Here is a 23,888-nt window from a genome sequence, read left to right on the forward strand (position 1 = left end):
CGCTGCGCCCGGCCTCGGCGTTATCAGTCCGCACCGCCGGCTTAGCGCCTAAAGATAGGTGTGCAACGCCAGTTTTAGCGCACGCCCAAACTCCTTGGCCAAAGCTACTGAATTTCGGCGAAGTGGCCTCCACTTTCCGGCGGGCGCTAACTTTAGCGGCCGCCCGACTTTACCGCCCCAAAAGTGGCTAGACTGAATTTCTAGGCCTTTGTATTTTGGAACCAGACAGGACTCTGCATTATGCATTAGACCGAATTGGAGACAAAACCCAAATTCAGTTTAGGTCTATAGTTAATGCCATCAAACAGTCTGCATACATTATCGGAAACAGATTAACCAAGCCATCGAGGCTGGACAAGGCCCATCAAGGAACTTTTAGGACAATACAAGTCAATTATCGGGCCGGTAGATGCGATTACCGGCCATCCAAAACCAGTTAATATGTATTGCTGCCATTAGTTTAAACTAGCCCGCCAAGATTAAACAAAGAACTAACCTGATTTGGAGGGCAGATAAGGGTTTTCAACGAAGGTATAATTGAAGGCCCCGGGTAGCATTGAGTAGGTTCGTGAAGACGGAGAGTTGGTGAGTTGGTGTCCAAGATCATCGGGTGCATTCGTTGGTTGGTGTGCTGGTGCTGCTCCTCGGCCCCTCGCCCTCGTGGCTGCCGCTCTTTCCCCATCCCGCGCTTACTCCCTGGCCTTTGCCCGTGCCCTTTTCCACTCCATTTGGAACTGCCCCAGCACTGGGTTGGGCGGACACGGACAAATTCAGGCCAGGCGAGGCAGGACGAGACGAGGGGAGAAGGGAACACCACCGAGGGGCAGACCGGTGGAAGAAGACCAAACGAGGGGAGGCTTCGGATCATCGGGCCTTCAGCCTCGGCCGACCTTTGAATAACTGCACACCAACTCAATCTGGCGGCTGTCGACAAAGAACCATCCCTGCAAGGTAAAGTACCCAAACAGAGACTGTAACTTTGGGGTACGCGAACCTGAACAATGCCCTTGCAGCGCCTGGAAGCCACGTGATGATGACAAGCTCCAGAGAGCGCCAAGAGCGAACCCCGAACCCAACCGCTGTTTTGAATCTATTGGTGAGCATGAAGTTCTGGTCCCTCATAGCTTAATCTAGTTAGGTATAGGGGGTGGGATAAGGATAAGGGGATTGTCAAGATAGTTGTTTTCCCTCGATGTGCCGTGTGGTCCCCATTCCCTGTATAAGTATAAAAAGTATTATTATGATTCTCTTGTAATTTTTGCCTGTAGAAGTGTACGCTAGTAATTCTTTTCCATGAGATTGTATTAAGTAAGTTTTTCCTCTTCAATAAAATCTTGGTTTTGTTTACATCCAACCACCTGTCTACTCGAGTCTTCTCTGTACCGCCGCCTTGTACCTAAGTCCAGTGTCTAGAACCCAGGGTCGTGGGAGCGATTCAAACCGCTCACAAAACAGTCAGAGGCATAACTGACTGGGCGCACGCACGCGCCAAGCGACACCACTCGCACCCGCCACCCCCTACAGAAATGGCGACCACGGCAGGACACCGGCAACAAGGTTGCAATACAGTAGACAGTGGTTCGGATGAGTGAACCGTGATGGAGGAAAGGATTACTGATTACGTGTTTGGCAAGGTGAATATCACTAAGAAGTGGATCACCACTCTGTTAAGGGCTGGACGTCCGACAGATGCAGCAGCTAAGTGGACAGAGGGAAAGGAACAGAAAAAGCCCTTAGAGAAGGCAGTTTGGCTGATGTGCTTTAAAAAGCAGGTCCAGCTCTTGGACGGGCTCGTTGCAGCACAGGCAGCCGAGTTAAGGGAGTCAGCCCTGGAGATCCAGGATAAGGCTCTCGCAGGGGAAAAGTTATTAGTAGCTTTGCAGGCTTTGAACCAAGAGAGAGTACATTTAATAGGAGAGCACAAGACCTAATTGGAATACCTACAGTGCCAAGTCACCGAGGCCAAGGGAAATGAGTTCAGGTTGCGGGAGAAAAATGCCCGCTTGGCAAGGCAGATCAGGGAACAGGAAGAGAAAGTACAGGAGGTAAAAGCTGCTTATAAGCTAACTAATAAACAGGGTTTGAGGAGGCAGACCACGGCCCCTGTAAAGAGAGGATAGAAAATCTGAGCCGGGCCCTCCGGAGGGCAAAAGGCATGGTATGCCTCATAAGCCCAAAGGCAGGCCAGGCAGATTTTATGGGAAACGAGGGGAGGACAGTCCCAATGTCACCGGTAGTGCCTAGGGACAGCCCGGTTGAGAGGGAGGAGACCTCACGGCCACCACCCGTCGCGCCAAGTTTCAGTGAAGTTTGGCAGCATCGGGGGGTGGAACCGGTGGTGGAACCCGAAGTGGAGGCAGAGGTGGAGATGGAGGTAGAGCAACCCCCGCCCAAGAGGCCGGAGCCAGGACCGATGTGCCCAGCGTGGCATCAGAGGTTCGGCCCACCCGCCATTGGTGACAATGAGGGATCCCTCCAAAACCAGTTCGTATTACCCTTTCACACCCAACAGCTCAGGGTTATGGTCAACCATACCCCGAAGCTTTTCGCAAGGGGAGACCCCTCGATCCACTTCAGGGAAATAGAGCAGACCTGCTGCGATGACGCTGAGAAGGCCAAAATGCTGCTATTCCCCCTGGAGAGTAAGCTCCTCCAATCCCTCTCTGACGAGTGTAAAATGGGGCAGAGCGGGTATGAGGAGCTTAGAGATACGGTTCTAGAGGCCATGGGGATGGATGAGGGAAGTCCTTTCTCCCGCAGGGAGAAGACGATCCAGCTTTCTGGAGAAACCCCGCAGGCTTTTGCAGACCGGCTGTGGCCGGTGTACTGGAAAGCTTGCCCAGGGGTGCCAGGCCAGGCGTTCCTGAACGGTGATTCCCTGGCGCATTGGCTCCAGTGCCTGGTGGCGAACAGCTTGCCACAGTTCCGGGCCAAGGCAGAAGCCTGGTTCGACCCCAAAGATCCCCAGACCACAGAGCACACGGTAATTAGGCAGCTAACCCAAGCCTACAAAAACGGCAGGGCAACCGATGCACACCAACCCAAGGGGAAGGTGCATGAGATAAAACCAGGAGTGCAGAATAGAAAGGAATGGCATCAGGAAGGGAGTAACCCCCCCAACACCAAGACCAGTTGTTACGGGTGTGGGAAGGATGGTCACTGGTGGAAGGAGTGTAAGAACCCTTGGAAGAATAACAAGGGAAAACATCCAGCAGCCCCAGCCCAAAAGGTGGGGGTAGGGAGCCCTTCCGCAGAGGTCGAGTCACTTTTGGATGCCATGAGGTCCTTACTGACTGGCCAGGGGAGAGTAGCAGCCGCCACCGGTGCTCTCACCCCGTCAGCCCCATCCAACCCACAGCCGTGACTAGAGCCAGCGAAACCTGTTTATCTATGTTCGCTCCGATATGATGAGTGGAGGAGACCCCTTTTGGAGGTGGAGGTGGAAAAGGTGACAGGGACCTACCTGTTGGACATGGGGGCATCGCGCACTGTGATCTACTCAGCAAATCCCATCACCTCACCTCTCTCCAGCGGGGTCCCATACAGTCTATCGGGGTTCACGGGTAGGGAACAGGCTGGCTCGGTTTCCATCCCGCTTGCCATTCGGATAGGACCGCTCCGCTCCAAGTGGACGTGTGTCCTGATGAAATGGGATGTGGAGGATGGAAGAGGGGTCCTGGGGGCCGACTTTATCGTAGGTCACGGGATCCTGGTGGATCTGAGGAATCACTGCCTTTGGGGGGCAGGAAAAGTAAAGAACGGTGAGATCATAGTTATCCCGTGTAAGGAAGGGAAGGGGACCCTCTGCACCATGAAGCCCAAAGAGGATTATAACCTTGGGCTCATGGTCAGCAACACCCCACCAGAGTTCCAGGCATTTGTGCAGGCCCACCTGGCCACATTTGCCACTCACAAACACGACTGCAGGAGGGTCACAGGGTTTCAGGTCAGCGTAGACGGGGGCCCCATGGCCGGACCACAGAAACAGTATAACTTCCCCAGGGAAGCAGAGCCGGACATGGAAGCAGCCATGTCCTCGTTAGTACAGCAGGGAGTTCTGAGACCGATAGCTACCCACGTGAATTCTCCGTTATGTCCGGTCAGGAAGCCGGACAATTCCTGGAGGGCCACGGTGGACTATCGGGTGCTCAATAGCAACATCCCAGCCTGCGCACCCACAGTAGCAGCAGTTGCCGACCTCATCGGGAGTATTCCAGCATCTGCGACCACTTTCACGGTGCTGGGTATTTCAAATGGGTTTTGGTCCATCCCGGTAAGGAGGGAGGATCAGTACTGTTAGATCCATGTATCTTGATGTTGTGTGTCCTTCAATAACTTGACAAGAGACTGCAGGGAACAATCAACAGGTGTTTAATGGATGAGGGTTACTCTAAAAACTAACTGTACAGATCCCTACTCAGGGTTTATATACAGGTGTGGTCACTGCCGATACTACAGTATACAGGAGCTGTAAAAAGTAGTTCTCCCCTTAAAGGTACATACACTACAATTCCTCCCCTTTTAGATTAACAGTACCATAACATTCATTTAACAATTAAATATCAACTAATTACAATTAACACTTTTTACATGCAACATTAACTGAAAATAGTCCATTTATAAATTCAGTCTTTGGGGCGGCTTCCTGATCCTTTCTGGATAGTGCTTTTCCTGAGTGTCTTGCTCTTGGTGCGGAGGCGATTCTGGCCCCCTGTCGTCGGTTGGTTCATCAGCTTCCGATGCTACTGTTTCTGGGGTAGATGCTACCTGTATGGCGGCTCCATCACCAGGTACGCGAGACATGGGGTTGACTCGTTCCTGTGACTCTAGGATCTGGTCGACATGGCATCTCACAATGTTCTCCCCAACATCCACTGTGTACATTAGTGGCCCCTGCCGTGTGCATATCGTTCCTGGTTGCCATTTCTCTGTTCGGTAGTCGCGGGCCAAGACTGGTTGCCCTACATTGAAGATCCTTGTCGGCTTCTCATTGATGTGCTGGAATTACTTATTCTCAACATCTCTTCGTACATTTGGTCTGAGCAAATCCAGACGAGATCTCAACCTTCGGTTAAAGAACATCATGGCCGGGGTCTGGTTGGTGACTGCATGTGTCGCATTTCTGTAGGCTAACTGGAAATTGTCCACCTTATGCTGCAGTGGAATGTCGTCATCGCACATGGCCCTTACTGCTTTTTTAAAGGTTTGTACGAAACTCTCAGCCAATCCATTTGTGGCTGGATGATACGGGGCGGATGTGTAATGCCTTATCCCATTCCTTTTCATAAATCTTCGAAACTCCTCAGACACAAACTGTGGTCCGTTATCAGAGCAAATCTGCTCTGGCAAGCCGTTCCTGGCAAATGTGGTCCGTAGGACTGCAATAGTTTTCTCCGTGGTGGTGGAGGACATTTTGATCACCTCAGGCCATTTCGAGTGCGCATCCACAGCTATTAAAAACGTTGAGTCCATGAATGGACCAGCAAAATCAATATGCACCCGTTGCCATGGAGATGAGGGCCACTCCCATGGGTGTACAGGGGCATGTGGTGGTGCATTTTGGACCTTCTGGCATCCTGAGCAGCTCTTTGTCAGGTCCTCGATTTGCTGATCGATCCCCGGCCACGACACATAAGCCCTAGCAAGGCTTTTCATTTTCACCCCTCCCAGATGGCCTTCGTGAAGCTCATTGAGCACTCTCTCCCTTAACTTGGGTGGAATTACCACTCGGGATCCACACATCAAGGTCCCCTGGCATACTGACAGCTGTTCTCTTCTGGATGAGAATGCTGGCAACAGTGAGTCGCCATGTGTTGGCCATCCCTTCACCGTCAAGTCATCTACCCGAGACAGTGTCGGGTCATTTCGGGTCTCCTTCTCTATATCCGCGTTAGTTACTGGCAAGCGTTCAATTATAGTCGAATAAAATATTTTGACAGGGTCCACTGCTGGTGCTTCCTCCGCAGTAAGCAGTGGCAGGCGTGATAGCCCATCAGCGTTTCCATGCTGTTTCGTGCCCTTATACTTGATTTCATATCGGTTCGCCCCTAGAAAAAGGGACCATCTTTGTAGCCGTTGCGCAGTCATCACCGGAACGCCCTTCTTTGGATTGAAGATCGAGACAAGTGGTTGGTGGTCAGTAAGCAAGGTGAACTGCTGCCCGTGCAGATAGTGGTTGAACTTTTTCACTCCCCACACTAGGCTGAGGGCCTCCCTGTCAATCTGGGCGTAGTTACGCTCGGCTGAGGTTAGTGACCGAGACACAAAGGCTACTGGCCTCTCCGAGCCATCCAGGAATTTGTGCGACAGCACCGCTCCAATACCATAGGGTGATGCATCACACGCCAACCGAATTGGTAGTGCTGGGTTGAAATGAGCCAACACCTCTTTTGATGTGATCAATTCTTTGCACTTCTGGAAAGCTCGTTTACATTCGTCATTCCACTTCCATGGTACCCCCGTTTGCAATAGGGTGTTCAGTGGGTGTAGTACTGTAGACAAATTCGGCAAGAACTTATGGTAGTAGTTCACCAGCCTGAGGAACGACCTCAGTTGTGACACATTTTCCAGTGCTGGAGCCTTGACTACTGCCTCAATCTTTTCAGGGGACTTATGTAACCCCTCTTCATCAATAACGTGGCCACAATATGAGATCTGCTGCTGGAAAAACTCGCATTTGTGGCGATTAGCTCAGAGCCCATATTCCTTCAATCTAGTGAGCACCTGCTCCAGGTTGGCGAGGTGATCACTGTCATTTTCGCCCGTGACCAGGATGTCGTCCAAATAACACCTGGTCCCTGGAATCCCTTGCAGGACTTGATCCATTGCCCTTTGCCAAATAGCCGGAGCTGATGCTACTCCGAACACCAGCCAGTTGTATTGGTAGAGACCTTTATGAGTGTTGATCGTGAGGTACTGTTTCGAGGCTTCTTCTACCTCCATTTGCAGGTACGCCTGAGCCAGATCAATCTTAGTGAAGCATTTTCCTCCAGATAGCAAGGCGAAAATATCTCCAATCCGCGGAAGCGGATATTGTACTGTGTGAAGGACTGGGTTCACTGTCACCTTAAAGTCCCCACAGATGCGAACCTTCTTTGGTTCCCCAAGCGTATTACTCAACGACCTCTTCATTACAGGAACGATGGGTGTAGCCCACTCGCTCCAGTCCACTTTGGACAGTACTCCAGAACGTTCCAAACCTTCCAGCTCTGCTTCGACGGCTGGGCGGATCGCATAAGGCACCGGTCTGGCCTTAAAAAACTTTGGGCTTGCATTTTCCTCTATTTTGATCGTTGCTGTTATGGCGTTTAGTGTTCCGAGTCCCTCCTTGGAATGCCAATCTAGCTGTATCTTCCGGATCCATTCACGTCCTAGTAGTGGTGGTCCTCCATCTGGCAATACATATTGGTCCATTTTTGGTGTTTCCTTGCCGTTATATATAACGTTCACCCTTATTTTTCCTTTGGGGTAGACTTTTTGCCCCGTGTACGTCTTCAAGACAATCTCTGTATCGCTCAAGGGTATATGTGAGAATAGCCACTTGTAGTCCCTTCGGTTTATGACTGTTAGGGCTGATCCTGCGTCCAATGCCATTTTCACTTGGACTCCGTCTATCTTGAGCGTGACCCAGATCGTTTGGTGATCCTCCATTTTGATTACATTATGTAGTTTCAGACAACCCAGCTCCTTGCTTCCGGAGTCTGTATCACTTTTCTGTTCGTCTGAACTACTCTCCGTTACCTTATGTACCTTCTTGTACTTCTCCTGTGGAGATTTCTTGCTGCTGGTTTTCTTTCCCGACCTGCAGACTCTTGCTATGTGTCCTACTTTTCCACACTGTCTGCACACTTGGTCCTTGAACCAACAATCCTTATGGTCGTGTGTTGTTCTGCCGCAGCGATAGCACTTCACTTTTCCATATGACATGTCATTTGTGCCATATTCTTGCGGTCTCTGTTGTATCTCTGCAGCGCCCCGTGCGGCTGCTTCGTGTGATACTGCCATGCTGAAAGCCTTGTCCAGCGTAAGATCCTTTTCTGATAGAAGCCGTTTCTGGGTTCCTTCACTTTGAAGCCCACACACAAACTTGTCCCTTAAAGTATCTGCTAGTCCCGTTCCAAACTGGCAGTGTTTCGATAGCTTGCGCAGTTCCGTTAAATACTCAGCATTACTTTCATCTTTATGCTGGTTCCTTTTGTGAAACTTAAATCTTTCTGCTATCAGCAGTGGTGTGGGGTTAAAGTGGTCCTGTAGGATTGACACTATGTTTTCAAAATCCTTTTCAACTGGCTTCTCTGGGGTTACTAGGTTTCGCAGTAAGCCATACGTTTTTGCACCCATGGAATTCAACAATACCAGTGATTTCCTGTCATCTGGCACTTCATTCGCCTTGCAGTACACTTCTATGCGTTCGAGATATGTCGCCCAATCTTCAACTTCATTGTCGAACGCTGTGACACTGCCACTCTTCGGCATCCCTGGGTGTGGTTAGACTGGCTAAAAATATGGCGTCTCCCGCGCTCTCCCTTCTTCTCCGCTGTGGCTCAAAATGGCGTCTCCTGCGCTTTCCTTTCTTCCCGCGCTCTCCATTCTTATCCGCTGCGTCTAAAAAAAAAATGGCGTCTTCCTTCTTCTCCGCGGATGCTGCTCGGCCCTTGAACACTGGCTGCGCTCTGCGCGTTTTCCTGCGCGCCTCTCTCGTTGACGCCGCTCGGTCCTGAACCCCGGCTGCGCCCTGTGCGCTTTACCCTCTCTCTTTTTTTTTTGTCGACGCCGCTCGGTCTTCAACACCGGCTGCGCCCTGTGCGCTTTACCCTCTCTCTTACCCCATCGACGCTGCTCGGCCTTTTTCTGTGCCGTCGGTCGGCTCCAGCCACCGCTGTCCGGGAAGGGTCTGCGCCATACCTGCTGCCAGCCCGCCTTGCCAGAGTCTCCGCTGGACGGCCGACACCTGTGCCTCTGGAATCGGCCTTCTTCTGCAGAGTTGCAGGTAGGTTCGAATCGACTCGTCGCCAATGTTAAATCCGTGTATCTTAATGTAGTGTGTCCTTCAATCAATAGACAGAGACTGCAGAGGAACAATCAACAGGTGTTTACTGGATGAGGGTTACTCTAAAACTAACAGTACATATCCCTACTCAGGGTTTATATACAGGTGTGGTCACTGCCGGTACTACAGTATACAGGAGCTGTAAAAAGTAGTTCTCCCCTTAAAGGTACATACACTACAATTGGCAAATTGCTGGATTGATGGTATTGAATGTAAACAGACTCATTGCGGTGCAACTAAGAAATTGTGCGTTGAACTGGTGTCATTGGTCTGATCTGGTTTAATAACTTGAACAAAGAGAAACCTGCCTTAAGCATCACCCATACTGAAACCTCAGTTCAAGCAACACTTCAATCAAACTTTTACTATCATGAAGCAATCCCCTGTCTATATGGGCCGTGTAGAATCAGTCCCAATGTGCTGTTTTAAAATGTCACTGTATCAAATTACACAGGAGCTGTGCTCCAGTAACAGGCCAGGAATATAGTCAACTGGATCAATAGATGTTGCGAAATGTCTCTCGTTAATAACATCATCATATGGAGCCTTTTGTAAACTCCTTCCCAAACAGAGAGCTCTCTATAACTAGAATCAGTCCTGAATTTGCTGTCACATTTCACTGGTTTTCTGTAACAATTTACACAAGAGCCGCTCGGTGATGTCAGTCAGCAGATAATTAGCTCGTGCAATAGATGTTATTGAACTGTCTGTTACTGTTCAGAAACATCATCTGCAAAACTTCATACACATCCTTCTCACCAGGGGGCTGTATTTCTAGATATTGAACATTTCTAGCTTCATCACTAATATGATTTTATTTCTATTACAGTATCGAGGTGGAAACTACAGAATGAGGATTTACGAGAGGCCTGACTTTGGAGGACAGATGATGGAATTCATGGATGACTGTCCATCTGTCTACGATCGTTTCCGCTACCGTGACATTCACTCCAGCCATGTGATGGACGGTTACTGGACCTTCTATGAACAGCCCAACTACAGAGGCCGCCAGTACTTCATGAGACCCGGTGAATACAGGAGATTCAGTGACTGGGGCGGCTACAACTCAACTATCGGATCTTTCAGGCGGATGAGGGACTTCTAGATTGGTTTTGAAAAACATGAGTTTGTTTTTCTGAAATATTCTTGAAAATAATAAAATCTCCTTTACTTGACAGACATCTTCATTCATTTATTTTGGACTTTGATAGCAATCAATACAAATATAATGGAAATCTCTGTGTTGGAGTCTCATGTTGAGCATTTTACCTCTTTTATCTCAGCTGATGAATATATTTCAAGTCAATTAATACAGATTTAGGAATGAATAGTGTACATATTATTGACAATTAATTATACTGACTTCATGAAAATGAGAATCAAACTCTCAGTCAGTACAAATGAGGACAGCTTGTCCCAAGAATGTAATTGAATGTGGTCATTTCTGTATCATTTCAGTTGACTAAAGGAAAGCTGGAGTAAAAATCAGGCTCATTTAATGTAAAAATATCAACAGGATTTAGTCGAGCTTCAATCTCACCCACAACTCCAAGAGAATGTAACTCCTTTTTAAAATTAAAATTTTGAAAAACACATCAGGCATCAAAAATATAGTGGAATCCATTTCAAATGTTCAGCACTTTCAACGAACAATAGATCCATTGCTCAATGTTGAAATGCAGAAACCGCACTTGGTTCAATGCTGTGTTTGTACACCCACTTGTGGTGCTCACTTTAAGTCGATTCTACAACTGAAAATCAGAAGGAAAAGTATTTCCAGAGTACGTATTGGATGGACTCTGAGAAACATTGAAAATAAATCCTGGCAATGCTGCAGACAGAAAAATTACACTTCGAACAGAAAAAATAAAAGCAAATACTGTGGATGCCGGTAATCTGAAATATAAACTCAATATGCAGGAAACACTAAGCAGGTCAGGCAGCATCTGTGGAGAAAGAAACATTTAATGTTTCTGGTTGATAACCTTTCATCAGAGTTTCTAATGGAGAACTGCTTTGATTGAAGCGCACTCTGCTCTGACATCCCCTGGGAGACCAGCCCTGAAACCTGAGCGAGCAGTAAAACTGAGAAGTGAGCTCTTCTCCACTGTGAAGGGCAAGTTGTGGTCTCTCTGGATTGTTGGAGAGAGCAGGAGGTCTCATGGCTGCGAGGTGATTGGATAGCAGGAGATGGCTGCGAGGTGATTGGATATATCTAGTCATGATGCTCCGACCATCATGAGTGTAGTGCAGGCTTGATGGACCAGCTGGCCTTTTCCTGCTCCTCATTTTCGAATGTTTGTATGTTTTCAGGAGCCACTTTGTGTCATCGATACATAGAAAATTTACATGATTTTTTACACAACAGAATAGGAACAATTGTCCAAGTCATGAGTGTGTAGTGGCTTAACATTACATTACATTAAATATCTAGATTGCAATATCACTCCCTGTATCCTTTACTTTTACTGATCAGCTGCACAATGTCAATTCCATCCTTGAGCACTTTGCCATTTATTTTAAAATTGCAGTTATTTAACTGGCAGCACTGCTTCTAAACTACCCCAAGTACAAAGTTTGCTAGTTTGATAAAATGTGAATTGATGAATCACAAGAGGTTCTGTTATTTTGCTCAGTCAGGTAATGTGCACATTTGCACTATTTGCAAATCAGTCTCAACACTGTAACTGGATACTTGTTGCAAAGCAACCTCTGTCATATTTTTCATAAAAGTCTTATATTCTGTATTGAAGTGACCTTCCATAGGTCAGTGACATGAGCACGGACTAATAATAAATGGGACTTGTCTAGTTTTAAACATTTTTCTACTTTTTCCAACTTATACAGGTAGACTATCCTTTATCCGCACTTCTGAAAACCGAAAACCTCTGAAAACCGAAAGTTTTTTCGTGGAGCGTAAGTCGTACGCACGACATGAAGTTTTTTCGTGGAGCGTAAGTCGTGCGCGCGACATGACCCGAGTGGCGCCAAACATGACCCGACGCGGCTGATGCTTGACCCCCGCAGGTGTGAGGCGTCAGACATTAAGCGGTCTAACCAGCGGTCATTAAAGAGCATGCTAGAGGCTGTTCAAAAACTGGCTCAGCAAATTTAACATTTTTATTTTGTGGGCCCTAGAGTAGCAGGAGTGGTCCTCCGGGGCCCAGAACAAGAATTTCTGCACGCTGCCTCTTTTCTGACCTGAATTATGGGCCAGCTTAGCGTAGGAGTCAGCCAATATCCGGCTTTCCCACAACTGGCGGCGGCAGTCGAGCCCCAGACCCCCGCTAAGTCAAGGAATTCAGGTATGGAGCAGGGGGAGCTGTAAACAGACTGGGAGCGGCAGCACAGAGAAGCAGGAAGGGGAATGAGACAAGGAACAGTCGCAAGCGGTAGCCTGAACTTTTAAAATTTATATTAAATACAAATACTAATTAACAAATTAATTTAATGTTCAGAGTTTCCCAGTCTCATAATAAATATAATACCGTTCTGAAATCTGAAAAATTCCAAATTCCGAAACACAGCTGGTCCCAAGGTTTTTGGATAAGGGATAGTCTACCTGTATAAGCTTCGTGATTTATGGGTTAATCCAGCAAAGGTTTGGTGCCAAATTATCACAGCTACAAGCCTGAGCCTTGTTCCCAATCCACGTTGCACTGCTTTGTGGGAGCACAAAACAAACCTGGGCTGTCCCTCAATTAACAGGGAATGCCAGCGTTCTCTTGGAAAATACGGTGATCTATGGGAAATGTCAGCAAGTTCTGGGAAATTATAGTCTTCTTTGGGAAGGTGGAATGATCTTTGGGAAAGTACAGTGAAGTTTAGGAAAATACTGGGATCACTGGTACAGCTGGAGAAAGTAATCCATAGAAACATAGAAGATAGCCATTCGGCCCCTCGAGCCTGCTCCGCCACTCAATGAGATCATGGCTAATCGTCCAAATTCAGTACCCTGTTCCTGCCTTCTCTCCATATCCCTTGACCCCCCTAGCCTTAAGAAATATATCCAACTCCTTCTTGAATATATTTAATGAACTGGCCTCTACTGCATTCTTTGGTAGAGAATTCCACAGGTTCACCACTCTCTGGGTGAAGAAATTCCTCCTCATCTCTGTCCTAAATGGCTTACCCCTTATCCTTAGACTATGACCCCTGGTTCTGGACTCCCCGACCATCGGGAACATCCTTCCAGCATCTAGTCTGTCTAGTCCTGTTAGAATTTTATAAGTTTCGATGCGATCCCCTCTCATTCTTCTAAACTCCAGCGAGTATGAGCCCAATCGTCCCAATCTCTCCTCATACGTCATTCCTGCTGTAGTGTATGTACTTTGCAGAAGGAACTATATTCTGCAGCCCCTGTATACTGCAGTACCAGTAGTGACCACCCCTGTATATAAGCCTGTGCAGTAACTTTGCATAGTAGTTCCAGTTTTGTCTCCACTCAGTAAACACCTGTTGTAACCAACTCCTGCAGTCCGTGTCTCAATTACACATGGACATAATACTGGCGACGAGCAGATCCGAACTTACCTACAGTGCTGCACCACCTCATGGGGATCCATCCCTGAAGCGAAGTTGTTAGAGGTCGAGGCCAGAAGGAAGAAAGAAAAAAAAACAACAACAAAAAACAAACAGAAGAAACGGGCGTCGACCGTGGGCAACCGCCTCTGATTCATCGGATTTGAAGATTTGCAGGAGAGGCTGTCGAGAGCGGGGCTTGGATATCCTGTCTATGGTGTTCCAGCTAATCGGGCTGGTGGCAGGTAGTACACTGATCCTTCCTGGGCTGCGGCGGGCTAGAGCTTGATCGGGTGACTTTTCAACGGGGCCGAGCAGCGTTGTCGGGAAGAGGAGAGAGAGAGAGAGGGTGGAGCACACAGGGCACGGCCGGTGCTACGAAGCCAGGCAGCGTACAGACCCGAGAAGAGGGAGGAAAGTGACCCGTAGGGTTTGCTCTGACGACGGGAAAATAAAAGAAATGAGAAGCGCAGAAAGCCGCGAGGAGCTGCAGTTTGCCACGGGGACCGCGGACAGCGGCGTTAGCAGCAGCACAGGGGGGAGGTGCGCGAAGACCATAGGGCGTCGCCATCAAGGCATAAAAATGCCAGCAACAGCGCTAGCAGCAGCGGAGAAGACAGAACGCGTGGGAGGCGCCATCTTAATCCAGCGGGGAAGAAGGCAAAGCGCAGGAGGCGCCATTTTGGTCAATCGGGAAAGAAGGCAAAGAGTGGGAAGCGCCATCTTAGATTTCCAAGATGCCGAAGACTGGCAATATCACTGCCTTCGATAATGCAATAGAAGACTGGACCACGTATGTGGAAAGAGTCGAAGTATATTGCAAGGCAAACGAAGTAGCCGATGAGAAAAAGGCATCGGTACTACTAAACTTAATGGGCGCAAGAACGTACGGCCTATTGCGGAAACTGATCACTCCAGCCAAACCGATGGCGAAGAGTTTTAACGAAATTGGTGATATCTTACAGGAACACCTAAATCCTACACCGCTGCTGATAGCAGAAAGATTTAAATTCCACAAGAGAAATCAACATAAAGATGACAGCAATGCTGATTACCTTACGGAACTACGCAAGCTATCAAAGCACTGCCAGTTTGGAGCAGGACTGGCAGATACCCTACGGGACAAATTTGTCTGTGGACTCCTGAGTGAAGGAACCCAGAAGAGGTTACTTTCAGAGAAAGAGCTGACGCTAGATAAGGCTTTCAGCGTGGCAGTATCGTACAAAGCAGCAGCAAGGGGAGCTGCGGAAATACAGCAAAAGCCACAGGAATACGGCACCCATGAAATGACACGGGGATTTGAAAAATGTTATCGCTGCGGCAGAACAACCCATGACCAGAAGGACTGCTGGTCCAAGGACAAAATATGCAGGCAATGCGGAAAGATGGGACACATTGCACGAGTTTGCAGGTCTGGGAAGAAGACTAACGACAACAAAAAGGCTACCACGGAACAGTACAGGAAAGTACAAAAGATGACGGACAGTAGTTCCGAAGACCAGAAGAGCGATAGTGAATCCGGGAACAAGAGACTAAGCTGTCTCAAACTTCACAACGTAATCGCAAAAGAGGATCACCGAACCATTTGGGTCACCCTCACGATAGCAGGGTCCCAAGTCAAAATGGAATTGGATACAGGATCAGCCCTGACCGTCATGAATCGACGAGGCTACGAGTGGCTATTCTCACACATACCCTTGAAAGAGACATCCATTGTCTTGAAGACGTATACGGGGCAGAAAGTATTCCCCAGAGGGAAAATAAGGGTGCCTGTCGAATACAACGGCAAGGAAATACAGAAATTGTATCTGTACATTCTGCAAGATGGTGGACCACCGTTATTGGGACGTGAATGGATCAGAAAGATAAGTTTAGACTGGCACTCCATTCAGGCACTGACTGTGGCTGGTAAAAAGGATGACGACATCACACCTGGGCGATTGTCAAAAATCTTAGCTAACGCCAAAGAGGTATTTCAACAAGAACTGGGCATGCTTAAAGGCGTAACCGCCTCGATAAAAATAGAAGAGAATGCAATTCCCAAGTTTTTCAAAGCAAGATTGGTACCGTATGGAATTCACCCAGCCGTCGAGGCAGAGCTGGAGAATCTGGAGAATGCAGGCGTGTTATCTAAGGTAGACTGGAGTGAGTGAGCGACACCCATCATTCCTGTCATGAAAAAAACATTAAACAATAAGTCTGAGGAGCCAAGGAAGGTTCGCATCTGTGGGGACTTCAAGGTGACGGTGAACCCAATCCTTCACACAGTACAGTATCCTCTCCCGAGGATAGAAGATATTTTTGCCTCACTATCTGGAGGGAAATGTTTTACAAAAATTGACCTAGCACAAGCATATTTGCAGATGGAGGTTGAAGAATCCTCTAGGAAGTATCTCACGATAAACACTCACAAAGGTCTTTACCAGTATAATCGACTGGTATTCGGAATAGCATCAGCTCCGGCGATATGGCAAAGAGCGATGGAACAAGTCCTGCAAGGGATTCCGGGGACTCAGTGTTACTTGGACGACATCCTAGTGACAGGTGAAAATGTCAGTGAACAGCTTGCCAACCTAGAGCAGGTGCTCACTAGACTAAGAGAACACGGGCTACGAGCCAATCGTCCCAAGTGCGAGTTTTTTAAGAAACAGATACCGTATTGTGGCCACGTGATTGATGAAGAGGGGTTACATAAGTCCCCTGACAAAATTGAAGCGGTAGTTAAGGCTCCAGCGCCTGAAAATGTGTCGCAACTGAGGTCATTCCTCGGATTGGTGAATTACTACCATAAGTTTTTGCCAAATTTGTCCACAATTCTGCACCCACTGAACGCCCTACTACAAACTGGAGTAGCATGGAAATGGAGCGATGAATGTAAGCGGGCCTTTCAGAAGAGTAAAGACCTAATCACTTCAAGAGAAGTATTGGCTCACTACAACCCATCACTACCGATAAGACTGGCGTGTGATGCGTCTCCCTACAGCATTGGAGCGGTACTGTCACAAAAATTCCTTGATGGTTCAGAGAGGCCGATAGCTTTTGCGTCACGCTCGTTAACTTCAGCCGAGCATAACTACGCCCAGATTGACAGAGAGGCCCTCAGCCTGGTGTGGGGGGTGAAGAAGTTCAATCACTACCTGCACGGTCAGAAATTTACTCTACTAACTGATCATCAACCTCTTGTCTCCATTTTCAACCCTCAGAAGGGCGTCCCGATAATGACAGCACAACGGCTACAGAGGTGGTCCCTTTTCCTAGGGGCACACCAATATGACATCAAGTACAAAGGAACTAAACAGCATGGGAATGCTGATGGATTGTCGTGCCTACCGTTGCCGACGGTGGAAGAAGCACCTGCAGTGGATCCTGTGGAGATATTCCACTCGACCATAGTCGAATGTCTACCTGTGACGAATGCAAACATAGAAAAGGAAACACGAAATGACCCGACACTCTCCAGGGTCTATGATTTAACGGTGAAGGGATGGCCAGCACATGGCGAACCACTGTTGCCAGCATTCTCGCCGAGAAGAGAACAGCTGTCAGTGTGCAGGGGAACCTTGATGTGTGGATCCAGAGTAGTAATTCCACCCAAATTGAAGGATAGAGTGCTCAATGAGCTTCATGAGGGTCATCTGGGAGGGGTAAAAATGAAGAACTTAGCCAGAGCGTTTGTGTGGTGGCCGGGAATCGATAGAGAAATCGAAGAGATGACCAAGAGCTGTACAGGATGCCAGAAGGTCCAAAACGCCCCACCACAAGCCCCTCTACATCCATGGGAGTGGCCCTCATCTCCATGGCAAAGGGTGCACATTGATTTTGCTGGTCCATTTATCGACTCGATGTTTTTAATTGCGGTGGATGCACATTCAAAGTGGCCAGAGGTAATAAAAATGTCCTTAACCACCACAGAAAAAACTATCACAGTCTTACGAACCATATTCGCCAGAAATGGGCTGCCTGAACAGATTTGCTCCGACAATGGACCACAGTTTGTGTCTGAAGAGTTCCGGAGGTTCTTAAAGAACAATGGTGTTAAGCATTACACATCCGCCCCATATCACCCAGCCACCAATGGATTGGCTGAGAGGTTCGTTCAAACATTCAAGAAGGCTATCAAGGCAATGTGTAATGAAGACATACCCCTACAACACAAGGTGGATAACTTCTTGTTTGCCTACCGGAATGCGACACATGCGGTTACCAACTAAACTCCAGCCATGATGTTCTTCAGTCGAAGACTACGATGCCGCTTGGATTTGGTTAAGCCAAACGTCAGAAGAGATGTGGAGAACAGGCAGTTTCAGAATATGAATGAAAGGCCGGCCAGGAGTTTTAAGATAGGTCAACCAGTTTTGGCCCGGGACTACCGCACAGAGAAATGGCAGCCAGGAATGATCTGCACACGGCAAGGACCTCTAATGTATACCGTGGACGTTGGAGAGAGCATTGTAAGACGCCATGCTGACCAGATTCTAGAGTCACTGGAAAACGTCAAATCCACACCACGATCCGATACACCTGGTGATGAAACCGAAGTACCAATTGCATCTACCTCAGAATCGGTGATATTGGAAGCAGACGACCCAAACAACGACGTTGATCCCGAATCAACTTTGCCAGAAGAACCTGACACCCCAAAGAGGCGTTATCCAGACAGAATCAGGAAGCCTCCTCAAAGACTGAACTTATAATTGCTTAACTTCAGCTAATGTATATAGCAACTGTAATTGTAAATATGTTATTTAATTATTAATCGAATGTTATGTACTGTTTAGCTAAAAGGGGAGGAATTGTAGTGTATTTACTTTGCAGAAGGAACTATATTCTGCAGCCCCTGTATACTGCAGTACCAGTAGTGACCACCCCTGTATATAAGCCTGTGTAGTAACTTTGCATAGTAGTTCCAGTTTTGTCTCCACTCAGTAAACACCTGTTGTAACCAACTCCTGCAGTCCGTGTCTCAATTACACACGGACATAATACCTGCCATCCCAGGTATCAGCCTGGTGAATCTTCGCTGAACTCCTTCCATGGCAAGAACATCCTTCCTCAGATAAGGCAACGAAAACTGCACACAATACTCAAGATGTGGTCTCACCAAGGCCCGGTACAACTGCAGCAAGGCATTCTTGTTCCTGTATTCAAACCCTCTCGCTACAAAGGCCAACATACCATTTGCCTTCTTAACCGCCTGCTGCACCTGCATGCTTACCTTCAGCGACTGGTGCACAAGGACACCCAGGTCTCGTTGCACTTCTCCTTCTCCCAATCTATTGCCATTCAGATAATAATCTGCCTTCCTGTTTTTGCCACCAAAGTGGATAACCTCACATTTATCCACGTTATATTGCATCTGCCATGCTTTTGCCCAATCACTTAACCTGTCCAAATCATACTGGAGTTTCTCATCCTCCTCCTCACAGCACACATGCCCACCCAGCTTTGTGTCGTCTGCAAATTTGGAGATATTACATCTAGTTCCCTTGTTTAGATCATTAATATATATTGTGAATAGCTGGGGTCCAAGGACCGATCCCTGCGGTACCCCACGAGTCACTGCCTGCCACTCGGAAAAAGACCCGTTTATTCCAACTCTTTGCTTTCTGTCTGCCAAACAGTTCTCTCTCCAAGTCAATACCTTGCCCCCAATCCCATGTGCCTTAACTTTACACGCTAATCTCTTATGCGGGACCTTATCAAAAGCCTTCTGAAAGTCCAAATACACCACATCCACTGGTTCTCCCTTATCTATTTTACCAGTTACATCCTCAACAAATTCCAGTAGATTAGTCAAGCACGATTTACCTTTTGTAAATCCATGTTGACTTTGTCCGATCCTATCAGCTAACATGGGGGCCAGGAAGGGAAATTGGGAGGTCAGCAGTTTGGTGGGAATCGGGTCAAGTGTGCAGGAAGTGGGTCTCATGGACAAGATCAGCTTGGAGAGGTCATATGGGGAGATAGGAGAGAAACCAGGGAAAGTGTAAGTTCAGGGCTAGGGCAGGAGGGAGCCTTAGTCGAAGTTTGGTGCTGTGGGCTGGGGGAGGGAGGGAAGTGGCAGACGCAGCTGAACCTATGTTCTCAATTATAATGACAAAGAAATCTATGATCTCCTCGCACATGTTGTTGATGAGGGTGGAGGAGGCAAACACCAAACTATTTAAAAGAGAACTGTATGATTTAGAAGCCGTCAATTTTCCAGAACTGCTATGTTCAAACAACAATTAAAGTGACATGAAGACAAAAGGGAAAGGACCAATGACACATCAGGAGTCTTTCAGGTGATTTTCTACAATAAATGCAACATGCGCATTGTTGATTTTTGCTGATTTTCAGTCCTGTATCATTAGAATAACAAAAGTACAGCCCAGAGAGGCCTTTGAGCCCAGCATATAAATACCAAGCTGTGTGAAGCAGTGAAACATTCAGTCAGTTTCTGAGCAAACCAGGATCTCAAAATGGGAAAGGCAAGGACCACTCAGATTAATACATTGCATTAGAATTCTTCATCAGAAATCTGCTAGTTTTAAGAAATTATTAATTTACTAACCTATATCTTTCCACAGATCATCTTTTATGAGGACAGGAACTTCCAGGGTCGGCACTACGAGTGCAGCACTGACTGTGCTGACCTGTCCCCTTACTTCAGCCGCTGTAACTCCATCCGTGTTGAGAGTGACTGGTGGGTGGTGTATGAGAGACCCAATTACATGGGATACCAGTATGTTCTGAGCAGGGGAGAATATCCTGACTGCCAGCACTGGATGGGATTCAATGACAACATCAGGTCATATCGCACCTACCCATACATAAGTTATAATTTGATGGTCAATGCGTTCTAAACCAAATGAGATCCAGTGAATGAGAACCATGCTGAGCAGCTGAGTTCCTGGGAGTCATTTGTCAGAATATTTTATCTGCTTTTCCCATCTATTGTGGCTTTTTGCGTACTCCCTATGTTGGACGTAGTAATTTCAGTCAGCAGTTAATCATCGTGTTCAATAGATGTTATTGAACTGTCTGTTGCTGTTTGGAAACATCATCTGCAACCCTTCATATGCATCCTTCTCACCAGGAAAGCCTGTATTTCTAGATACTGAAGATTTATTTATAGCGTCATCACTAATATGATCTTATTTCTCTTACAGTACCGAGGTGGAAACTACAGAATGAGGATTTATGAGAGGCCTGACTTTGGAGGACAGATGATGGAATTCATGGATGACTGTCCATCTGTCTACGATCGTTTCCGCTACCGTGACACTCACTCCAGCCATGTGATGGACGGTTACTGGACCTTCTATGAACATCCCAACTACAGAGGCCGCCAGTACTTCATGAGACCCGGTGAATACAGGAGATTCAGTGACTGGGGCGGCTACAACTCAACTATCAGATCTTTCAGGCGGATGAGGGACTTCTAGACTGTTGTTGAAAAACATCATTTTGTCTTTCTGAAATAATATTGAAAATAATAAAATCTCCTTTACTTGACAGACATCCTTATTCATTTATTTTGGATTGTGGTGGAAGTCAATAGAAATTTCATGGAAATCTCTGTGTTGGAGCCTCATGTTGAGCATTTTATCTCTTTTATCTCAGCTGATGAGTATATTTCAAGTCAATTAATACAGATTTAGGAATGAATATTGCGTGGCGGAGCCACCAAAGGACTCAAATCATTTGTATATAATTCCTTTAACAACATGTTAGCTACAGCCTGAGTCTGTATCTTTATTTATGCTGTTTAACTGTACAGGGCGTGGTTACTTTAACAGCGCGGCTAAAACGTGATGACGTCACGCCACTCATCACGTGATCCTCGACTGGCGGGAAAACGTGATTACGTCATGACATCAGCCACGGGACTGCAGGGCCAGTCCTCGTGGAGCCTCCGAAGAGAGCAGACCTACATTCGATGTTATCCTGCAGTTTCTTGTTAAAACCTGTTTGTTTCATTAAAGTTCATTTTGTTTGATCGCCTGAGTAGAACTCAGTCTTTTAGTTAGGAACCCACGTTCCTACATTGGTGACCCCGTTTTTCACGAATGGTTTTCGCAGAAGATCTTCAGCATGGAAACGAATGCCGTGACTCTGAAACTGCCACAGTTCTGGGAGCAACAACCAGCCGCGTGGTTCATCCAGGCTGAAGCCCAGTTTGCCATCAGGAACATCGTCGCGGATCAGACCCGTTATTACTACGTGGTCTCCGCCCTCGATAGCGCCACTGCCTCACGGATCGTCAGCCTCCTCGGTAGTCCTCCTACTGACCGCAAGTATGATACGTTAAAGGCGTGGTTGCTACAAGTCTTCGGGCTCTCGAAGTCAGAACGCGCTCGCCGGCTTCTCGCTATGCCCGGCCTCGGGGACTCCGAACCGTCCGAGCTCATGAGCCTAATGCTCGCGCTCTTAGGTGCCGAACTGGAATGCTTCCTCTTCCGGGAGCTATTCCTCTGCCAACTGCCGGAGCAGGTGCAGGCTGCCCTAGCCAGGTCCGAGGTCACGGACTGTGCAGAGCTTGCTGCTGAAGCAGATAAGATTTTCACAGTAACCCAGCAGTGCTGCGCTGCCACGAGACGCCCATCCCCCACAGACGCGGCTCCAGCTCCTCTTGCAGTGGGCTGGTGCTCCTACCACGCCCGTTTTGGCGCGAAAGCACGATGCTGCCACTCTCCCTGCAGCTTTTCGCCCAAAGAAAAAACAAAGCTCCTGCAGTGTTCCTGGCGAAGGAGGACCGGGTCTAACGGGCACTCCGCGGCTGTGATGGCCATCGGATCTTCGGGGAAACTTCTTTTCATCACTGACTCCCTATCGGGTCGATGTTTTCTTTGCGACACCGGGGCACAGTGCAGCATCCTACCTGCGTCGAATCTCGATATGCAAGCTGGGGACCACGGCTTTTCCCTCGTGGCGGCTAATGGCGCAGCCATTCGAACTTTCCGAAAATGGCAGGTCCAAGTGTGTTTCGGCGGTCAGTGCTTCCATTGGGAATTTGTCACGGCCACAGTCTCACAGGCCATCCTAGGGGCGGATTTTCTGTGTGCCAACGGCCTCCTCGTCGATGTCCGGCACCGCCGGTTGATCAACGCGGGCACCTTCCACTCAATTCCGTGCCACGACGGTACCGCCATGTCGTGCTCTATCGCCTGCACGTTCCCATCTCCGGATGACTTCACTCGGCTCCTCGGAGAGTTCCCGGAGCTGACCAGGTCCACTTTCTCCTCCTCGGCCACGAAGCATGGTGTTGAACATCATATCACCACTACTGGCTCCCTGGTTTATGCACGGGCTAGAAGGCTTGAACCCGGCAAGCTTGCGGCTGTGAAAGCAGAGTTCGACACGATGGAGCAGCTGGGGATTATTTGCCAGTCGAATAGTCCCTGGTCTTTGCCTCTCCACATTGTTCCGAAACCGGGTGGCGGCTGGTGGCCATGCGGTGACTACCGACGCCTGAACGACGCCACTACTCCTGATCGGTACCCGATCCCGCATATTCAGGATTTCTCGGCCCATTTGGCGGGAAATTCCATCTTTTCAAAAGTCGACCTCGTCTGGGGGTATCACCAGGTACCCATGCACCCGCAAGACATCCCAAAAACCACAGTCATCACCCCTTTCGGCCTTTTTGTGTTCCTGCAGATGCCGTTTGGCTTGAAGAATGCAGCACAGGCTTTCCAGTGCTTAATGGACTCCGTGCTCCGAGACCTAAACTTCATCTTTGTCTACCTCGACGACATTCTCATCGCCAGCGCTAGCAAGGAAGAGCACATCTGCCATTTGCGTACCCTCTTTACACGCCTCAGTCGGCACGGTTTGATCATCAACCCGGCAAAGTGCCAGTTTGGCCTGCAGCGAATCGATTTCTTGGGACACCGCATCACTTCAGACGGCGCCGTCTCCTTACTGACGAAAGTGGAGGCTGTTACCTCTTTCCCGCGCCCGCCAACTGTCAAGGCCCTGCAAGAGTTCCTTGGGATGGTCAATTTCTATCACTGCTTCGACCCTAAGGCAGCACTGCTTATGCAGCCTTTGTATGAGGCCCTCAAGGGCAAGTCCGGTAAGGATCCAACCAGCTGGACGACCGAGATGGACCAGGCGTTCATCAACACCAAGAGCGCCTTGGCCAACGCAACCATGCTGGCGCACCCGCTTCCAGGTGCCACCATCGCCCTTACCACCGGCGTGTCAGACTACGCCATCGGCGCAGTGCAGGAGCAGTGGGTCAACGGCACGTGGCAACCGCTGGCGTTTTTTAGCCGTCAACTACAGAGAAATGAAAGAAAATACAGCACTTTCGATCGCGAGTTGCTGGCCC

The 23,888-nt window shown here is 48.2% G+C and overlaps 2 pseudogenes; both read left to right on the top strand.

Annotated features, from left to right (window-relative positions):
- The first annotated feature begins 1,598 nt into the window (after positions 1 to 1,598).
- Positions 1,599 to 10,154, top strand: LOC147120159 (gamma-crystallin S-2 pseudogene; annotated as a pseudogene).
- Positions 10,155 to 11,652: 1,498 nt separating this feature from the next.
- On the top strand, positions 11,653 to 20,997 carry LOC147120160 (gamma-crystallin S-1 pseudogene; annotated as a pseudogene).
- Positions 20,998 to 23,888: the final 2,891 nt, after the last annotated feature.

This window comes from Somniosus microcephalus, chromosome 4 (assembly GCF_052327205.1).
Source record: "Somniosus microcephalus isolate GS21.2 chromosome 4, FLI_Smic_1.0, whole genome shotgun sequence".
Lineage (NCBI taxonomy): Eukaryota > Metazoa > Chordata > Chondrichthyes > Squaliformes > Somniosidae > Somniosus > Somniosus microcephalus.